At 39.3% G+C, this 20802-nt stretch overlaps 1 long non-coding RNA gene across 5 annotated transcripts in view; it reads right to left on the reverse strand.

Moving 5' to 3' along the window:
* Window positions 1–20802, reverse strand: part of LOC136361148 (uncharacterized) — a 92049-nt gene that overhangs the window by 37812 nt on the left and 33435 nt on the right. For 2 of the 5 annotated variants that reach the window (XR_010743582.1, XR_010743584.1), the window contains exons 2-4: window positions 17945–18207; window positions 3622–3754; window positions 1244–1326 (exon numbers count right to left, since the gene is read on the reverse strand). This is a non-coding gene — a long non-coding RNA (uncharacterized lncRNA). The remainder of the gene's footprint in view (window positions 1–1243; window positions 1327–3621; window positions 3755–17944; window positions 18208–20802) is intronic. The other 3 variants (XR_010743586.1, XR_010743583.1, XR_010743585.1) reach the window with 2 other exon arrangements.

The raw sequence follows: 20802 nt of genomic DNA on the forward strand, positions 1-20802 counted from the left end.
AAATAAATTAAAAGCTAAATTCTAGCTTGTTTTTTTTTTTTTTTTTTTTTTCTGTGAGTGCACCATGTCCTTAACAGCAGTAGCTGCCACACTGAGAATAATTAGAGAGGGATAAGAGAGCCCTGTGTGGAAGTGCCTTGTGGAACACAGCAGTTTTCCTGCCCTACAATCCCACAGGAATATGCTGTGCTAAAACGAGTGGGAAGAAGAAAAGCCACCAAGCCACCTCACCTTGTCTCATGAGAATTAAGGCAGATTATTGAACCTACAGTGGCAACCACCATTTCTCCTGCATGTACACTGATTTTCGTTTCCATCCAGGATTTCTTGGGGAACTGACTTATGTCTAGAGGATGTTACTAATCCTAAGAAACACTGAGGTGTTCTGGCTCAGCACACTGAAACATTAATGCTTTCCTGAAACCCTGAAGGACGCATTCACAGCTCTCACATCTCCTTTAAAACATGGCAGCAAGCAGGGAGCTGGGATGGAGCTTATTTCTATAAATACTCCTCCATAGCAATAAAAGAATTTTTACCTCCTGATATTGCCATGAATAGCAACAGTCTGGAAAAAAAAAGTATTAATAAATATTACAGAGTCATAGAATGGCTTGGGTTGGAAAGGACTTTCAACAATATCTAGTTCAGACTCCCTGCCATGGACAAGGACACCTTCCCTTATCCCAGGCTGCTCCAAGCCCTGCCCAACCTGACCTTGGGTTCTTCCAGGGATGGGGCAGCCACAGCTTCTCTGGGCAACCGGTGTCAGGGCCTCACCACCCTCAGAGGGAAGAATTTCTTCCTAACATCCCATCTAAACCTGCCTTCTTTTCATATGAAAAGAAAAAAGCCAATATAAGGAAAGGTACCACTGACCAGAGCAAGGGGTCATGCACTGAAGACTGGACTGATATCTTTATTCTATAGCAATATAATAATTACTATAGTAATATAATATATATAATACTATATATAAAATAACATATAAAATAATATATTAATAGAATATATAATAATTTGTATTATAAAATAAAACATTAATAGAATATAATATGTATTATATAGTATATAATATGTGTGGTACATTTTACATAATATATAAAATATTATTATATAGCATTATTATACATTTTATATAGCTATTATTATCTTATATTATTATTGTATAATATTGCATTATATTTTGTATATATTATATACATATAATAATACTATATTACAATATATAATTAAATACCACCTGTGTGTAAGGATATTTGAAAGCCACGTATCTTCTGCCATCCATAAACAAAGACACTTCTCTGTGCACAAGGATGTAAATCACTGAGAACACAGAAGAAAACTCATTTGTAAGAACCAGCTGCACACTACTGAGGCAAACAAAATCTTATCAAATGTAGACTTCAAGGCTGAAATGACTTATTTAAAGAACTGCTGTGCTGCTCTCACCTGTAGCACCCAGTTAAGTTAGATCAAGGACAACGGCACACACCAACTACATTATAAGCAAGGAGGCTTTAATTTTTTATGCAGACTTTCCTTCAGGCAAACACACCCACTCTCAGCAAACTCCCATTAATGGCCATCCTACAATCCTGAAAAGCAGTATGTTATAGCCTTGGGCTAACTAAATTAGAGTGAGCTGTGCTGAAGCTGTAATCACAGTGAAAACCTGCTGTATGACTTTTACCACAATAAAGATACTCCCTCAGAGAGCCTGTTCACAGTACCATATTTTCAAAAAACCTCACCATAGCTTGTACCTCCTGTGAATTTGGTCATGAAAGCCTGGGGCCTTGCCCAAGGACACTCAGAATAAAGATAAAAAAAATTACCCAGTAGTCAAAAAACGTTGATTATATTCAAGATTTTTAATGTACTTCAAGTGAGGATGCGGCTCTTGGCTCGAAGGAGCGCAGAACAGATGAGAACTCAAATGTCAAAGTGGAACAGGACAAGGCACAATTTGCTCTGATTGAAAGACGAAGTTAAAAATCTCATTTTCTGTCACAATGAACTGGGTTTTCGAAGTGAGACCTCCCTGCCCTTGTGCTTTTTTCAGATTTGATTTTTGGAATAATTCTAGCCTTTACATTACAGTAAAACGCTGTAAAATTTTCAAATAGCTAGATTTTGTGCTAACCTTAATTCATAATCATTCTGGCCTTGCAACCATGGTGTGAAATTCACTGAGCTAGACAGCTGGGAAGGGGGGGGTGTGAAGAGTGGGGGTGGTGTTGTGTTTTTTTATTATTATTGCACTTCTGGTGTTCAACCCCTCTACTCTATACGAAATCCATATTCAGAAGTCTGTAAGCATGAAGATGCTTTTATGTACAAGGAATTGGTCAGACCTTCTTTCGCATCTGCACCTTCGTTTACAATGAATGAAACTCTCTTCCAATTTACCTTGGTGACCAAAGTATGTGTTTCTCGCCTGTAGTCCTGACTTATGTAAGATGTGATGCTGCTCAGAAAATTGTTTTGTCCATGTAATGCTCTCCAAAATAATTTTTATCCCTTCAAAACCCTCTAAAGGACACCTACTGAGAAATGCTTTCCAATGAAACCTAAAGAAAACAGCCTGAGCTCACGGTGCTGGTACAAAACTAAACCTTAAACAAAGTTCTAGGAAAGAACCACCAGCTTTTCACGTAAACTTGTGGTGAGATTTTACTGAAGCCCTCAACCCTGCCAACCCATGGCTAAATGTCATACCTCATTTCCTATCCTAAATCAGCCAGAACAGCAAGATGGTTTTGCTCTGTCATTTTCAGACCTCATTAAAACCCAATGCTAAGCATAATTCCAGACAATGGAACCTGGCAGTGGACTGAAAAAAAAAGTCCCCAACAGTTAGACAATCTAAGAAATTCAGCTTTTTTTTTTCTACCTAAGTGGGCCTTGGGCACAGCTTTTCACCAAAGACGTGCTTTCACTTTTTCACATGCTCTTGATACATGCTGGATCAACATCATGAGATGTGCAATTTTAAACAGAATTACTTAGGCTGGAAAACCCCTCTAAGATCACAGAGTCCAACCATTAACCCAGCACTGCCAAGGCCACTATTAATCCATGCCCCCAAGTGCCACATCTTTTAAATCCCTGCAGGGATGGCAACTCCACCACTGCCATGGGGCAGCCTGTGACAGGGCCTGACAACCTTCTGGGTGAAGAAATTTTTACTAAAACCCAAACTGAACCTCAGCTAGTGCAACTTGAGGCCATTTCCTCCTGTCCTATCACTGGGAAAAGACAAGCACAACCTACCTATAACTGCTTTGCAACACAAGCACATCAGAAAATCAGATTCTCACTCAATTTCTTACGCAAGTATCAGTCAACTTTTAATTATTTCCCCCAGCCAAAAATCTTCTATTCCTAGCAATTCTTTAAAGGCCACTTAAGGCACACTAGGAACTATGAAAAGCAACACTGGGCTGTTTCATGGATAACCTCCCAAGGTATCATGCTCCAAAGCACACAACATCATTGTATCTCTGCCTCTGCAATATTGTCTTTAGGCAGCTACAAGTTGTCTCAGCGAGAAAACATTATCTTGTGCATGTCCTATTAAAAGAGATTAATCTGTTCAACACCTGATGATTCACTCACCCACATGTTAGAAGTCCACACAAAAATGACTCATTCTGTCCGTAAGAATATTCACCTGGGATACCCAAGCCCTCTCATCTTTTCCAGAGCTGGTAACTGCTTTTTCTTGCAATGGTGGTGGATGGCAGCTTCCCTATGAGAGCAATGGGTGACATGAAAGAGAAACAGACATGGGACTGGGTGCTGGAAGTTTTTTAAACAATCTCCATAATAATAATAAAAATACTTAAGAGTAAAGTTTGTGGGAACTGAAGCATTGGCAGAGGAGAAAACAGTAACACCCCACAGTGAGATGGTGGTTGAAGGCAACGACAGATTTTAATCCTAACAAATCGATGTCACCCAGAATTGAAGGAGTTCAGGCTATTCCTCGGTGATTTGGGCACTTTCTCCCAGAGAAAGGCTCAGGAACAGCTGTACTGAATCACCCTGGCAGGGACAGCCAGTGCAGGGCAAACCCATATTAAGGGCTTGGCTGATGACATCAGATTTGTTGTGTTCGTGCAACAAATCAGGCTGAGTTCTAGGCTAGAACTTCATGTCCAGTTCTGATACCCACGCTGCGGAGACGCCAAAGGACTGGCAAGGGTTCAGGGAAGAGCTCAGAAAATAGTGGGTCTGGCTGGGATACAGACTCTGTGACGCCAGGCCAAACATCTCCTTCATTAGGGAGACAAGTCCCTGACCTTGTTTTCATAGGTGCTTTGTGGATATGACAAGTAACAAACAGCTCTTCCATCCTTGGAGAGAAAGGCACAGCAAGCTATTACAGCTGGAAGGGAAACAAGCTTGAATTTGAAGCAACTTTTCTCTTTTTAGCAACAGCCTTGCTAAATATTTACCATTACTTGGTGGTTTAGGACAGCAGAGCTTCTAACAGCACTCCAAGATGCACTTCTAGGGAAAAATTCTCATCTTCTTTCACAGAGAACCACACAGGCTTGATACAGAGACATGAATCTAAAAATTCCATGGAATCACAGAATAATTTGGGATGTAAGGGACTCCAAATGCCATCCAGCCCCAATCCCCTGCTATGGGCAGGGACACCTTCCACTACCCCAGGTTGCTCCAAGCCCCATTCAAAGTGGTCTTGAAAAATTCCAGGGCTGAGGCAGCCACAGCTTCTCTGGGCAACCTGTACCAGGGCCTCTCTACCCTCATAGCCAAGAATTTCTGCCTCATATCCAAACCAAATCTACTCTCGTTCAGCTTTAATCCATTCCCTTGTCCTAATATTGCCTGCCTTTTCTTAAAAACAAAAATCCTAAAGTTAGTATTGAAGTTAATTTTCACGTTTAGTTTTATTGTTACTGCTATGCAATGCCTACTGCTTTATGCTGTCTCATGATCAACCACGCTTCCTTCAAAGAAGCATTTTATAGATTGTTTTCCTCCTTGGCAAACGTATCTACAAAAAGACAGGCATGGAAAATACCTGATATGCTATTTTTCTTGCACCTCATTACCTTAAGAAGTAACACGGAAAATAGAGAAAAAAAAAAAAAAGAGTATGTAAGACCTTAATTTAGGGGAAAGTAAATGGTGACTCTGATTGTGTATTATTAGAATACAGTGAGAATTTATGCAAGAGGACACTAGTTTAGCCAGAAAAGCACTTAACAGAAGTGACTAAAGACATGCTTGCTGCTTGCATGACACAGCTCTCTCTTTCCAGCCCTTCTATCATCCAAACACATTTTACTGCCACCCCTTCTGCAACTCCTGATCCTGAATTTTTGACTGAAGTTTACACAGTACTTGGAGGCATCAAAGTGCACAGCACACCCAGTTCAGCAATCCAGGGCAAGATAAGACTTTGAGATGTACTTGTTCAACCAACACCTTGCACGCTTAGAGGAAAGGGAACAAAGAGAACAAACTGGCCAACACCCCAAAGAGCCGTGAGAAACACAAAAAACCCAACAAAAATAAATAATCAATTGAAGGAAGATAGTTTCCTGACACATAAAAAAAGGTATATACATTCTGAACTCCTGCTGATTTCTAATTCTGTATGTAAAAAAAAAACAATAAAATTAAACCGAGTAAGGAATAACTGACTCATTTTTAGTTCTGAGTCATCCCAAATCAGTGGATTCTTGTGTCAGACTACCTGTGCCCTCAGGAAGGTAATGGAATATGGCAATTTACAATCCACTTAAGAATCAGGAAATTCACACAGCAGGTGTGAACACTAACAAGCCACCATTTTCACTTTATATTGAAAAAAGTTTCAATCAAGTCCTCTCTATGGAATATAATAAGAGTTCTGAAGAGAGTGGACAAGATAAGTCACACTGTATTACATTAAAAAAGCAGGGCAAGTCCTTGCCTGGCTTATCCCACTAGAATTACAGACCTTGAACTTGAAGAAAACAAATTAAAACAAAACAAAACAAAACAAACCCACACACAAAAAAACCTCTGGATAGCAGTAAGATCACGGTAACCTCCTTCACATGGTCTGTGCTGGGGGCTGCACACAAAAACCACATCCTGAACAGCATCAGCACTGCTCCTGATGGCACGAGGCAGCAACTCCTCACCTTCCTCTCACATTTTTATTGTATCCCAATTAAATGTTCTGCAAAAGCAAACACACTGGGTTTATGTAATAACTGCCAGTGTGTCATTCACGCCATGGGATTTGGAGTTTTAACTCCTTAAGGACACAATCCTAGAAAAATTAATGTATTCCAGGAGCTTGGAATACTTGTATTTCTGGGGAATCTATCACAGAAGTATTTAGCACAGTGGGTTTAAATCTTCTAATTTTATGAGGAGATTTAAACTGCTCAGCATTTTTCTGAAAATTCTTGTTCCCAGAATTGCCAAGTTACATAAGAATCTCATATGCCAATAATGAAACATTTTCTAGTCTCCAAGGTAGCACAGAAACGCCAGAAATTTGTCTGACATTCCTCCCCCTTCCAAAAAAAACCCCAGCAGGCACGTAAAAAGAACTCAGAGTGTTATTTATAAATTCTCATTATTTATCAGTTATTGAAATACTAGTAGCCCCATTGTTCCTGAATACTTGGTGAAGAATGCTGTCAATAATTTCTGTGCATTCCTGTCAGGTCTTCTTTATCCAGGGAAAGAAAGAGAAGAAAAAAAAAAAAAAACAAAATTAGAAAGAAGAAGAATAGCAAAAAGAAGAAGAAGAGGAAAAAGAAGAAGAAGAGGAAAAAGAAGAAGAAGAGGAAAAATAAGAAGAAGAGGAAAAAGAAGAAGAAGAGGAAAAAGAAGAAGAAGAGGAAAAAGAAGAAGAAGAGGAAAAAGAAGAAGAGGAAAAAGAAGAAGAAGAGGAAAAAGAAGAAGAAGAGGAAAAAGAAGAAGAAGAGGAAAAAGAAGAAGAAGAGGAAAAAGAAGAAGAAGAGGAAAAAGAAAAGAGAAAAAGAAAAGAGAAAAAGAAGAAGAAAAGAGGAAAAAGAAAAAGAAGAAGAGAAGAGGAAAAAGAAAAAGAAGAAGAGAAGAGGAAAAAGAAAAAGAAGAAGAGAAGAGAAAAAGAAAAAGAAGAAGAGAAGAGAAAAAGAAAAAGAAGAAAAGAGAAAAGAGAAAAAGAAGAAGAAAAGAGAAAAAGAAGAATAAAATAGAAAAAACAAGAACAAAAGAGAAAAAGAAGAAGAAAAGAGAAAAAGAAGAAGAAAAGAGAAAAAGAAGAAGAAAAGAGAAAAAGAAAAAGAAGAAGAAAAGAGAAAAAGAAAAAGAAGAAGAAAAGAGAAAAAGAAGAAGAAAAGAGAAAAAGAAGAAGAAAAGAGAAAAAGAAGAAGAAAAGAGAAAAAGAAAAAGAAAAGAGAAAAAGAAAAAGAAAGAGAAAAAGAAGAAGAAAAGAGAAAAAGAAGAAGAAAAGAGAAAAAGAAGAAGAAAAGAGAAAAAGAAGAAGAAAAGAGAAAAAGAAGAAGAAAAGAGAAAAAGAAGAAGAAAAGAGAAAAAGAAGAAGAAAAGAGAAAAAGAAGAAGAAAAGAGAAAAAGAAGAAGAAAAGAGAAAAAGAAGAAGAAAAGAGAAAAAGAAGAAGAAAAGAGAAAAAGAAGAAGAAAAGAGAAAAGAAGAAGAAAGAGAAAAGAAGAAGAAAAGAGAAAAAGAAGAAGAAAAGAGAAAAAGAAGAAGAAAAGAGAAAAAGAAGAAGAAAAGAGAAAAAGAAGAAGAAAAGAGAAAAAGAACTGGTTTGCATCACAGTTTTCCAGCCTTTTTAAGATTACAAGTACCTGACGTTTTTATTAAAATAAATATCTATGGCTTTAATAAAACACATGAATTAAACTAAGATGTTTCCTCCCAATATCACAGCATCAACACTATGGGATCAGCACTTGGAATAAAATCAGCAGGAGCACTTCCCCATCAATGATAGTAATATACAACTCTGTTAATTTATTGCTCATTATCATTCATCAACAACTTTCAGGAGAGGAGTAGCCAGGAAACTTTGCTTTTTTCCTTAGCAAGTATCTATGTAAAACATAAAAATGAGGCATCTAAACTATCTGCTCCCAATTACAAAGGCTGTTTATATGGTCCACATATTCTCCTAAAATACGAAAGTAGATTTTAAAAGATTAGGACAAGAAAATTGGGAAAATACCTTTTCTCTCCCTCTCAACCTCTTCATCATTGTTTCAGACCCAAGGTCTCCAAAATATTTTGCATGGGCATGTTGTAAAACTAACTTTAGGTGCTAGCAGAGTGAAAAAAAGAACCATTTTGGATCCCTCTGCAGAACTAAAGCCTCAATTGCAGCTCTGTTCATTTGTATTTTAATCCAGTTCGTGTGCTGGTAGTCCAGCAGCATATGGCAGTGTGTATTTCAGTTGGAAGAGCTTCAAGAAGGAGCAGCAGCATCATTCTAAAAAACTGCTTATATACCAAATCAAGTTGGTTATTTTTCAAGCAAGTTTCACTTAAGTCTTTAAGATGCTCATCCTCTTCCACTAGCACAAAAATCCCTCCACATCCAGGACAGCCTCCTCTGCCCAGTTATCTTTACACTGTTCTCTGCTTTTTATGGCAGAGCACCAAGAAGTAACAAATACGAAGGAAGCTTAAGTTCCTTCTTTAGCATCATGATGATAAAAAGATAAGATCTTACTACTTACTGTTTGGAATTATTCCAGTAATTAGGAGACTCTGGATAAATCTCCTCTCACTTTAAAAATCAGATACCCAGGTGAGATTAATCTTCATCCAGTGGATTACACGAATATCACCTTTCACAATGCTAGTTAGGTGAAACCCTCAGTGGCAGGGGAACCACAGCTCTGAAAACCTGCAGAAGAGATGGTATTTGAACTACAAATCTGAACAGGAGTTACCCTAAACCAGCCACATGTTGTACCACTGCCAACATCTCAGCAGAGTCTGAAATCCCACGTCAAGTGTCTAAAATAGACAACAACAGAAACATATTCCTGAAATAACCTTAGGACCTTAAAGAAGGTGAAAATAGACAACTCGAAGGAAACAAACTCTCTGACTAAACACCAAGCTGATTAGTCACAGATTGCTGAGGAGTCCTGTCTCACACTTAAGGCACTGCACAGGCTTTTTCAGGCCTTGATACGAACAAAATCTTAACAATGATTTCAGTAAGATCTCTGCCTGAGCAATAGCTGTGGGGTCTTTCCCTTGACAAGTGTTTAACAACTAGCTACTAATTACTATAGCTATTATATATACTTCTATATACTTCTATATTTACTTCTATATATACTATACTACTATATACTTCTATAATTACTATAGAAGGTGAAGCATCCCCTTGCAAATTGTACACGAATCCTTGCTTTGAAACAGTTATCACAAGTACTCTGTACAGCCCCCATCTGTGGAGCAGACAACTGCTCCAGTGGGTATTCTCCCAAACCACAAGAATTTTGTGTTAATTTTCCTTAATTCTTGGCAGACATTAACTGAAAACACCCCTCATCCTTTCTGTCCCGACACCATCCCTGAACATTTGCATTCAATCCATGCTTATTTGATGGGAACAAATAAACACCGAGCTCTCAGGCATCCTTCAGACCTCCAGAAAATATTGTCTTTCCCCAAATTAACATAACAATGAGATCAGCAAATGCCACTGCTGAAGCAAACACCTGCTCTAAGGTTTGGTGGGTGGAAGAACTTTTCAAACCTGCTAGAAACTGAGATCAGCTACCACCCAGCTGGAAGAAACTCCAGCCCTACATTATGTAATAATCTACATAGTTTTTAGACCAGTCTGCATTCTTGCAGAGGAAGAAACTGAGGAAGCTACAGACAGTACAAAAGAGAACAGGAAGGGTTCATTAATCTCAGCCCAGTAGAGTCTGTATTTGCACACTAAGGCAGGACTGCCCACTCACCCACACAAACCTGAGCACTGCAATCTTGCAATATTGAGGGTAAAGCACCACAAAATTTCCAGCGAGTCAGATCAGTCCTTTATTTGGATGAACAATCACTAACAACTTGTAAATTACAAGACCCATTTCAGGGCTGGGTTTGGGTTTTCCTTTTCTTGGTAGTGTGTGAATAAGTCCAGACACAAACTCATCTTAAAAACTCAGAAACAGCTCAACCGATGCTGCCACTGACCATATGGAACGAACAGAAAGTGGTAACGCCCAAATTCAGTCTGACCTTTAAAGACAGATTCATCTCACCCACTTTCTTCTGTTGAGTATGCTGGGGTTTTTCCTCGTTTCACAGAATCACAGAATGGTTTTGGTAAGAGACCTTAAAGCCCATGCAGTCCCACCCCCTGTCCTGGGCAGGGACACCTTCCATGATCCCACAATGGACATTTCCAGGGATGGGGTAGCCACAGCTTCTCTGGGTAACTTGTGCTAGGGCCTCCTCATCCTCACAGTAAAGAATTTATTCCCAATACATCAGCTAAAACTGCTCTCTTTCAGTTTGAATCCATTCCCCCTGTCCTGTGACCACACGCTTTTGTGGTCTCTGAAATAGTATACTACTAGAAATCCAGTCTTTGAGTACATCAATTTGCAGACATTTCACTTATAAATAAGAATGAAGAAAACCAGGTGAAACTATCAAGCATCCAAGTCAAAACTGTTCCTTGCAATCAACATTATTTTATAACATCTTTATATGCAATTTAAAATTCCCCTCTCATTTTATCCTTTTAGGTGACAGAAGTGTAACTTCACCCAAAGAGACTTTGCAAGCCTTGTCCTTGCTTTTAATCAAGCATCAAATTCCTCTTTAACCATCATGACTGAAAAAACTCTCTAAAAGTGAAAACATTTGCCAGTTCAAAACACTGAAATACCAGGGTGGGATTTAATTCACTCCATTTCCAATACCTGCACTGGGTCTATGAGGATTTGGGGTGTCTAAATCCTTCACTACAGCCCATGGAACACAGACAGCAGCTCATCTGACCACATGGAGGTGGTGATGGAAGGATGAACCAAACCGCCCATTCCACTTCACTGGCTGAGGCAGCATCCTCCAATTATTCCAGCAGGATGAGAGCCAAACGAAGGAGAAATTTTCTGGTAAAAACTTTCTCGTGTAGTTTTGTCTGGACAAGACTATCTCAAAGTGCACAGAAGCCTGCAAAGCTCAAAACTTCTTCCTTCCAACAAAAGCACATTAAGGAAGAAAAGACACAAAACCAAATTCAGCAGCACAGAGAGACAATGTTCCCCTGCCTTGAAGTATCCAAAACCAGATTTAACAGGGATTAGAGCAACCTGGTCTAGTGGAAAGTATACCTGCCTATGGCAGGGAGTAGAAATGGATGGTCTTTAATGTCTCTTCCAACTCAAAACATTCTACGGTTCTGAAACTTTCCCAGCCCCATGAAGAAACTTTACAGTTTTATCAGCATCAAACATCACCACCTGAAATTAAAGTGGCCAAACTGCAGGAGTTTGGAGATGGATAAATCCTAACTGTAGTCACTGTAATGTAAACACTGCATTTTTAAGACATCATTAATTAGCACTCCTTCAAACAATTCCGAAAACCTGCAGAGAGGCAGAACTTGACCCAGTCCTGACCTGTGTACAGGATCCTCACTGCTGAAGAGTGGCTGTATTACTGATTACAAAGCACTCAAGTTCAGTACTTGAAACAGTAGTTTTCTCTATTTTTAACTGTGCAGCTAAAAAAAAATCCCCGCTTGAGCTTAAGGGTTGGACAAGATGACCTTAGTCAGGTCCTTAATAAGCTCAAGCATTCTGCAATGAAGAAACATGGAAACCCCTTTAAAAAAACATAAAACGAACAAGCAAAAAAGGTGAAGGTATTAAGGGGGTGACAGATTGCTAAAGACCCCATACTGCATATGGAAGAAAAGAGTAAGTGCAACTTAAAACAAAACAAAATAAAGATCAATATTAAGAAAGCGTTTGAAAGCATGCCCTTCAAAAAGAGAAGTCATGCTGTGATTCCAGGAAAAAAAATAAAGACTTTAACAAACTAGATGCAAAATTTTAAGCTGAAAAAAAAATACTGAGAACTGATGTGCTCAGAGGAAATTTTTTTCAAATACACCAGAAGGGTGAAGCATATGAGAAAGCCCTCTGGGCCAATAGGTGACAAAAGATAAAAGGCTTGACAGGACAAAGGTGTGGGGAGGGGTAAAAGCCTCAGAAATGCTTCTTTACCACATGAAAACCCAAATGAACTCACAGTTCAGGACGTAACAGTTCAGGGAACTTCCAGCTCTGGCTCCTGCCTGCAGAGAGAACCAGGAAAGAGGATCCTCTCCGGGAAGTTGAGTACTGCTCACTGCCAAAGCCTACCAGGAATTACACAGCCAGGAGCACGTGGGCGCAGCCAGATTTCTAAGGAAACCAAATTATTAAAAATACCAACTGATGGACTGCAATCTGCAGGTCACACACAGGAGGGCTCTGAAAAGGCTCCATGGATATCTAGGGAGTCCCTAAAAATTACCAATTTCTCCCCAAGATCTTGAAGAAAACTCAGCTGTAGAGAAGAAAGGAGCAAAGTCTTATTAATCAACAGTCGATTTACATGCAGAGAACATAAACCCTTATATACACACATCAAATCAGACTCCTGTTCAGGTCTGGAGTTAGACCTTTCTCATTTGACTGAACAATAAATTATGCTGAAAAGGACACACTGTGAGGTCACAGGTCTATTACAGATAAACCAGTAAATGCATCAAAGCAGTTATCCTCAGTCTTTTTTTCCAGCTAGTTATTATACAGCATGACTGGGTGAGAAAACAGAACATAAAATTCACGTAGATTAATTCCAAGGCCCTGTATATAGAAAAATGCAGCCAGCTACACACTGAAAATGAGGGGTTCTAAATTAGTTTTTTTCCTGATTAGGAGAGACCTTGAAGTCACTGCTGATAGCTTTGTTAAAATACAGTTTTCACAGTGGTTGATAACAGGAGCAGTGAAAAAGTAAACAGAATTTCAGGAGTAATTAGGAAGGAACAGAGGTGGCAAGAGAAAGCAGCAATGGACACTGGGACGCTGCACTCACGTGCAGCACATTCATGTCCTCAACTCTCCACTTCCCTAAGCTGCAGCTGCAGGACACACACCACTGGAAAAATGGTTTTATGCTACAGGTCTTCTAGATCTGGCCCAGTTTTACATTAGATGTTTGCTACGTTAATGTTGGCAAACAAGAGTAAGTAATGTTTCTGCTGCTCAGGCAATTTCCTACACTTCATCACCTAAACCAAGTGTCTATTTATGATTGTGGAGATTGATTCCATTGCCTAATTTCCCTTATCCAGTACAATTTTGTGTTTACTGGCAACGCAGAAAGTGACAGACCAGTAGGTTCCAATCAAGTTGGTTTTGAGATTAAAAACTCAGAAGATGAAAAATGCTGTAAACAAAGCAGGTGTGGACATTTGAACATTAAACATCATCCTCGGTTATCCAAAAATGTGAATTTCTTGCCCATCCTATCTTTCAAAGGTGAAATTACAAATAGGCAGCATTGGAAAACACTGCCCAGGGAAGCGTGAAGTCAAAATATGCATGGATCTGGCCCTTGAGGATATGGTTTAGTGGTGAATATGGTGATGGTTGAGGGTACAATTTGGTGACCTTAGAGGTCTTCTCCAACTTGAATGATTCTGTGATAAAGAATGATGTTAGATCTTATTATCCATTTCCACAAAGTATGTTACAGTGACTCCATACAAGTGTACCAAAACAGCACATCAGCTCTGCCACGTGCAGAAGTGGGCAAACCCACTCTGCTTTTGGCAGGACTTGGTGCCATTTCAGCTCTTCTTTCCACAGGGATCTGTTCCCAGCACTGTTCAATGAATTCATAAATGACATGAAAAGGGCTCAATAGTGAGATGACAACATCTGCTGATGATAGTAAAGTTATTCACAGTAGCAAAGGCAGTAAATAAGTAGGAAAAAACCAAAAAGAAATGCATGCAGATTACTCACTGGACATGAAAATACATAAATGAAATTCAGGAGTGTAATTAATGAGGAATCTCAAGGAAATTAAGTGTGACGAGGAATGGAGGTGGGGCAAGTGGCTTTATTTCATGTATATAGGTCAGCAGGCTTTGAAGTGACTCAACATCTGCACCAGACTGAGTTCTAAAAAACTGTGGTTGTAAATGGAGAAAGTTACGTATTAATTACTTAAGCATTTTTCAGTGCAAGAAGTGGATTTTAAATGGAGTTCATGCTCAAAAGCAAACAAAAGAATATGGTTCCTCACTAAACAGGCTCATGTGTTTAGTTAAGGTGGGGAATCACAGAACTTTAGACTTCCCAGTACTACTCAGTAAGAATTCCAAAAGACAAGTCCGGTAAACACTGCAAAAAAAGCCAACAAACAAAAATCCAAACTCCACCAAAACAAAACATTAAAAAAAAAAACCACCCAAAAAACCCCCACAATCCAGCTCAATCAATCCATGTACTACAGATGTCTGGGCAGTGAAGGGTGTGCAGAAGGAGGATCCTATTGCCATTCTGTTGCTGTGCTCCTCAATAACTCCCCCGTGGCCACTGCTGGACACAAATCATTGCTCTAGGTCAGTAAATGACAAGAGATGCTTTTCTCCTCTTACCTTCACTACCTCTCTGCAAGTTGTCAGATCTTTTTACTCTATTTTGGATTTTCTAACAGAGAAAATCTGTTAGTGTTGTCTAACAGAGAAAATCATCTGAACTATGCTGGAAAAGCATATCCAAAATGCCCAGCAGCAGTAGCTGGAGGGGTGAGAGGGATCTAAGCATAAGGTGCTTAAGCATAAAGTCTGTCACCTTGTAGAGAATTCTGTCTGCATTAAAGTTTTAAGGCAGCTTTGCTCCCCATAAAAGATCCATCCACCAAAGTGCAGCAGAACAGTGCCCTCCTCAAAGGAAAACCAAGTCTAGGCAAAAGGGTCCATTCATTATTTGAGTTCCCTTTTCCACAAAGGCAACTTGAGCTTATTGCTCTTTCCCTGAATTTCCCCTACATTTCCACTCTTGCTAGAAGGGAAAACTCCCTTTGAAAAAACCCAACCTGAAAAATTACCTGGATTTCCAAGCAACAAGATTAAAGTCCTACCTATTCCAGGAAACAGTCCTAATTCATTAAACAAAATTAATCGAAATTTAATGACTCTCTTAGACTACAACACTGTAACTGTGTAACTGACTCTTGATACAGTTGATCTGATGGTATAAAAATAGGAAAATATTAACCACTTTGAAAATCTTTGAAAGAATTATCGGATCACTATTTCCCTTTTTTTTTTTTTTTTTTTTTTCCTTTCAAAAAGACACCACTCCAACATGGAGTAAAACAAATCTTCTGCCACAGAAAAAGAATCAGAAAGAAAATTTTACTTTTCTGGGTGCACATAGCACTAATTCTTAATAGGGAATCCTACAGAAACAACTTCTATGTCAACAAGTACTGAATCATTTAAAGAGATTAAAGTTATTGAACAAATCACTACCTCTAACCATCTACTCCCTTCAGTCCTGTAAAGCTTCTCAAGGATAAAGATTATTAAAACACAATCTATATTAAAAAAAAATCAGAAATCAATCTTGCCTGGTCACTGTATTTTCTTTCACACAGCACAGCTGCCTAAATTTAGCATGGATGTTTTTATTTCTCTTACAAACTATGTTAACAAACTCCATGGGGTTCTTCACTACCCTTAATACTGAACCACAGGCCTGCAGATGAAGGCTGGGAAAATTGACAGGGTCCAATGCCTGGGTTGGGAAGAAGATGAGTAAGGGGGTTGAACCAGTAATCAAGTGCAACTCCACTTAGCTCTGGAAGCTCTGGAATAGGAATGGAATATGGAGAAACAAGCATAGATGAATTAATTTTATATACAAATAGATCTAATTGCACACTTGAAGTTCCTGAGGTTTTGCCACCTGGACTATATCAGCTGTCTAGGCTGAACTACCCATGGAAAAGATGGATTCCTTTCTACAGGCAACTTTTTAAAGACAGGTCATCCCCTTCAAGGGGGTGTGGAATGGGAAATGTCAGGAAGCTGTTCATCCTACCTGCTGTTCACCTCTGGCTTCAGCAGAACCTGAACATTTAAGCTTCATAAGAAAAATTTCACCTGCAGCATGTGAGGTAAAACAGGAAAATGGAGGCATTTATATGTGTTTGGGATGTTTTCTAGGAAGCATCCAAGCTGAAACTCCTCTGTCGACACTCCTGTGAATCCTGCACTACTGCACCTGATTGCTACTACATTAGGCTTCCACAAATACACTCGTGCTCTTTCCCAATTCCACCTTTGAGAGTTATTTATGCTTCTTGGAAAGATCAAGGATCCGGATCCACAACACCAACTACCTTCACTCTACTTTGCAGAGTGTCTCAATTCTGGATCCCACTCCCTGTGCTTGGTACAGACACTTTGCCAGAACACTCCCCTTCCACATGTGAAAACAGCATTTGCCTGAAAAATCCACTTTCCTCAGTTCCATACTGAAAGGAATTAACAGGCTGAAAAATTACTTCAGAAAGAAAACCATTTTGGCACTTAAGATGTGGTGACAACCAACCAATGAACAGGAAATCAAGTATTAGGGTGGAGTGGAAAACTGCAGCTGTACTCAGTTGGTACCTGCAAATATTTGCTGTTGAAATTAGGTAACATCTGTAAAAGGTGAGAGTCCTTACTGGATTGATTTATCTGTATTTCCTCAGATCACAGAGGTGCCAATACACAATTCTTATTTCTTCTTGGACTCGCCATATCTAAGAAACAATGATCTTCTTGTGCTGTGCAAGGGATGGAATGTGAAATCCCACCACATCCCAACAGAATCCCACAAACATTTTGGCAGGAAAAATTTATTATGTAAAGCCCAGATGGCATCCCAAATATTTCTGCTTCAAAATTTAGGACTCTTTTTTTTTTTCCCTTTAAATAAATTACACAAAAGCATCAGGCCTAAAATTAACTGTACAAGAGCATCAGGCAAGGTAACCAGACTTAACTGAGCAGTTATTTGGACTATGGGAAGAATGGAAATGTGGTTTTTCTCCATTTAACTCCATTGTCAGAAATGAATAACATTTTTCTATTCAACTATATTTGAATGACTGGCAGAGAAGGAAGATATAATGAGCAAATACATCCAGTAACATATAATACTTGGAGAAGAACTTTTCCAGTTATCTGAAGTCCAACACCTTTGCCATCAACTTCTGAAGCAACATTTCAAACTTCTAGAACCAAATTTGCCAGTTTTTTGTTATTCTAACAGGCTTCTTTTGCTTAATATTTGCTTTTTCCCACCGCACAATTTCAGCTCTGAATCTGGGAATATGTGACTTCAACATGGTTTTAGTTGCTGCTTCACTGAAGCAGCTAAACCTGATTATCAGTTTGGTTCAGCATGAACTTAAGTCACTGCCCACCCTTTAAGCTCTGGGATAAAGATCAACCCTGGATTCCGACTGTCATTTTGCAGTGAGCCCACTCCTAGATTCCTTTTATATCTATCACTTCACTGAATGCCAAAGAAATCTCAGCGTGCTTGGCATGAAGGCTGCACTTCCTATATTTATGCTCCAAACTAATGTATGCTCCATTTTAGTCCTTCCCAGCTTAAAATCATCTGAGGGAAGACTGAATAAAGTGCAAAACAGTCCATGCAACTGTTTTACTAATACAAAATACTGATCACCCACACCGCTTTTCCATCACCACCTTTCTTGTGCATTTTCTGTTTAAATCTACCCAAAATATAACCCAAAAGGAACCAGAGTGGTCATCTCTGTATAGCATACAGTCATACCAGACTTGTTGCTCCACCTCAAACTTCCAGAAAATAAACCATTGCTTTTTAATTGTACTACCTTAACTTTGCTGGCAGAAGCACGTTTGATTCTTCAAGACGGAAGAAAGTGAAACACTCTCTCCAGGCAAAAATTCCTTATATCTGGCACGCCAACACTTCATCCTTTTTAATTATTCCACAGGTGGTTGCCTTGGAAACTGCCAAGTAGCTCTTGGATTTGAGGGACCCAGCATGAGACAGTAACAAGCCTTTGTAGCCACGGCATTCGGATCCACGGTGGCTGCAGCAGCAGCAGGAGGATACGGAACAGTCACAGAAAACCTGGAAGATACAGTAAAAATTACCAGGCATTAATTACATTGCACAGCTCTTCAGATAAAAAATACAAGAAATGCTGACAGCCTCTGAACAGTGGATAAAAAACGCATTTTAGAGCCATCTCTCTGGCAGCTCCCCAGCACAGCCCCAGATTTCACCTTCGGAGGACGGCACTGAAATGGAGATGCTGGCGGAGGCTCACGAGCTCAGCCCTCAAGATCCAGCAAGATGAGATTATTTTTTTTTTTTCCCCCTCAGCTTTCAGAGAGACCTTCCTGAGTGTCTGGTCCAACTGCCTGAAATTCAGTGCTATTGTTTTGCTTTGAATAAAAATAGAGTAACTATAAATAGCTGCCATTGCGAATGCTGATTCACTGTATTCCGTATCATACAGCAAACTGCTCCCAACTTCACTCACCCAGAGAAACTAGGAAAATTCTCTTTACTTAAAACATAGCTATAAGCCCAGCAAAGCATCCAATTCTGCATTTGTGTTGCTGGTCTAAAAGTACAAAAGGTTTTGCTCTGCCCTCTCTGATTTCTCATAATTTCAAAAGCTGGTAATTTATATTATATGTAATAATAATATAAATAAAACCACCAAAAACCAAAGCAAAACCTTATCATACTTTCTGTTACTGGCCAAAACTATAAATTCCCATTTTTCATAAATCTTTTTTGCCTCCCCATTTTCACTTTTTAAACAAAGAACAGGTTAACGGAAGCCTTAAGAAAACCATTTTCATTAAAACTATCCAAGTGATTTCTCGGGACTTCAGTCATGTAAGTGCTTGAATTTGTGGTATCACAAATTGCCTGGCAGCACCTTAAGAGTGAAGAGGTGGATTTGCTTCCACCCTTCCATAATGAGACACCCAAAAGACACAAGAGCATGTTTGTTAATTCCAGAGTTGAGTTTTACTAGAACCAACTAGATTAAATATACATTTATTGCACAGAAAAAAATTATGATGAAGTAAGAAATTAAACTGTTTCTGGACAATCTCCTGCGTGCTCAGTTTGCCCTTCCCAGGCAGGTCCTTCTCTCTTTCTTGCCCTCTTCAATCACTTGCTTGATGAAAAATTAGAATCTGAAACCATTTTCTTTCTCTCTGTCACTGAATCTCACCAAGTACAAAGAAAATCCTGGTGGGTTCCACAGCTTTTCCTTTCTTGCTTCCCTCTCCACATCCCTTTCAGTCACCTCATTTCCCCATTTATGAACAGCATTTCTGCAAAATGACATGACAAAAACAGGCATTATATTTCCCTCATTCTCAGCAGTTCCAGAAGGGAGACTTGTTTAATCCTCTCTGGATTCAATTTAGGATGAACACGAGTTTCACCAATTCCCAGGGCACATTTGCCATCCAGCTATCCACCTCCATACTCCAGGATGGGAAATATGCCTCCTTTTCAGCCCATCAGGTTTGGTTTGTTAAACATCTTCTGGGGATTCTTCTCTGCAGAACTGGCATTCTAAAACACTGTGGAAAATCCAGAGCATTTTCTCTGTTCTTCTCTTCCTAATTACAGCTGTAACCTCCTGCATGTCCTGCTAATGCAGGAGAAAACCTCTCCTCTGCCCCAGTTCCCTCAAGTGTCTCTGACAAACCAAGTCTCCAAAGCCTCAAAATGACCCTTTTATCACAGATGGTTCTTTCCTCTGAGAAAAGGTGGATTTTTCAGCTCTGCCTCAGGCATCTTAACACTACTCTCAAGCACATCCTCACTCTGCACTCATGATCCCATTTTGTTTTTTCTCACAGGGCAGACAGGTGAACTTTATCTACAGTGTTCACTCAGACCAAATCTGGTGCTTGACCGATTTCCCAGCATTAGTCCTTGCAATCCACTGAGAAATGTTTTGAAACCCAGGGCATCCAGCTCTCAATAGGAACCAGTGCCTGACATTTGCATTTGCCTTATTCTCAGAGCAGTATCACCCTGAGATTAAGTCAAAAGTTGTGTTGCAAGTCTTCTTCTAATTTGACTTAAATCCTACACCTTTCTAAAGGAATGCCTCAATAAGCTGATTCCTGAATCAGCTATACTAGGTGACAAAACCACTGCAGCTCTTCCCTCTCCTCATCATCATGGCCTAGTAAATAACTTTAAAGACAGCAAGAGAGTTTTTGCAATCTTTCATTCCTTTTTTTAGTATGCATTTTGGAAACCTCTATACAATGTATTTATGTTAAATATGTTCATTTTAACACATATTCTTCAGATTTTCCGTTTCTGTGAGTGGCCCCACCTGTGCAGTGGCTTATCTCTGCCATGTTCCTCCTGCTCAAACTTCTTAATCCCAATTTAATTTCTGCCTGGATTCTTGGGCTCTTAGACTTTCTCTCTTCTCCATATAAACGTTATGCATGAGAGCCATGGGATGAACTCAATGAAAGACTCAGACTTTTTCTGTTTTCTTTAACACTCATCCATGCCAGGTGCTACAAACACACCTGGATCAACAAGGAGCTCCGCTAGCTGAGTCTCTGACCACCCCCTTGAAAAAAGGGATGTCACACTCTGCAATTCTTTTCCAGACTTGTGTGGAAGAGTGCTACTGACTCTTCAAAATAATAACAAGATCTTCTG

This window comes from Sylvia atricapilla, chromosome 5, assembly GCF_009819655.1.
Source record: "Sylvia atricapilla isolate bSylAtr1 chromosome 5, bSylAtr1.pri, whole genome shotgun sequence".
In the NCBI taxonomy this organism is placed as follows: domain Eukaryota; kingdom Metazoa; phylum Chordata; class Aves; order Passeriformes; family Sylviidae; genus Sylvia; species Sylvia atricapilla.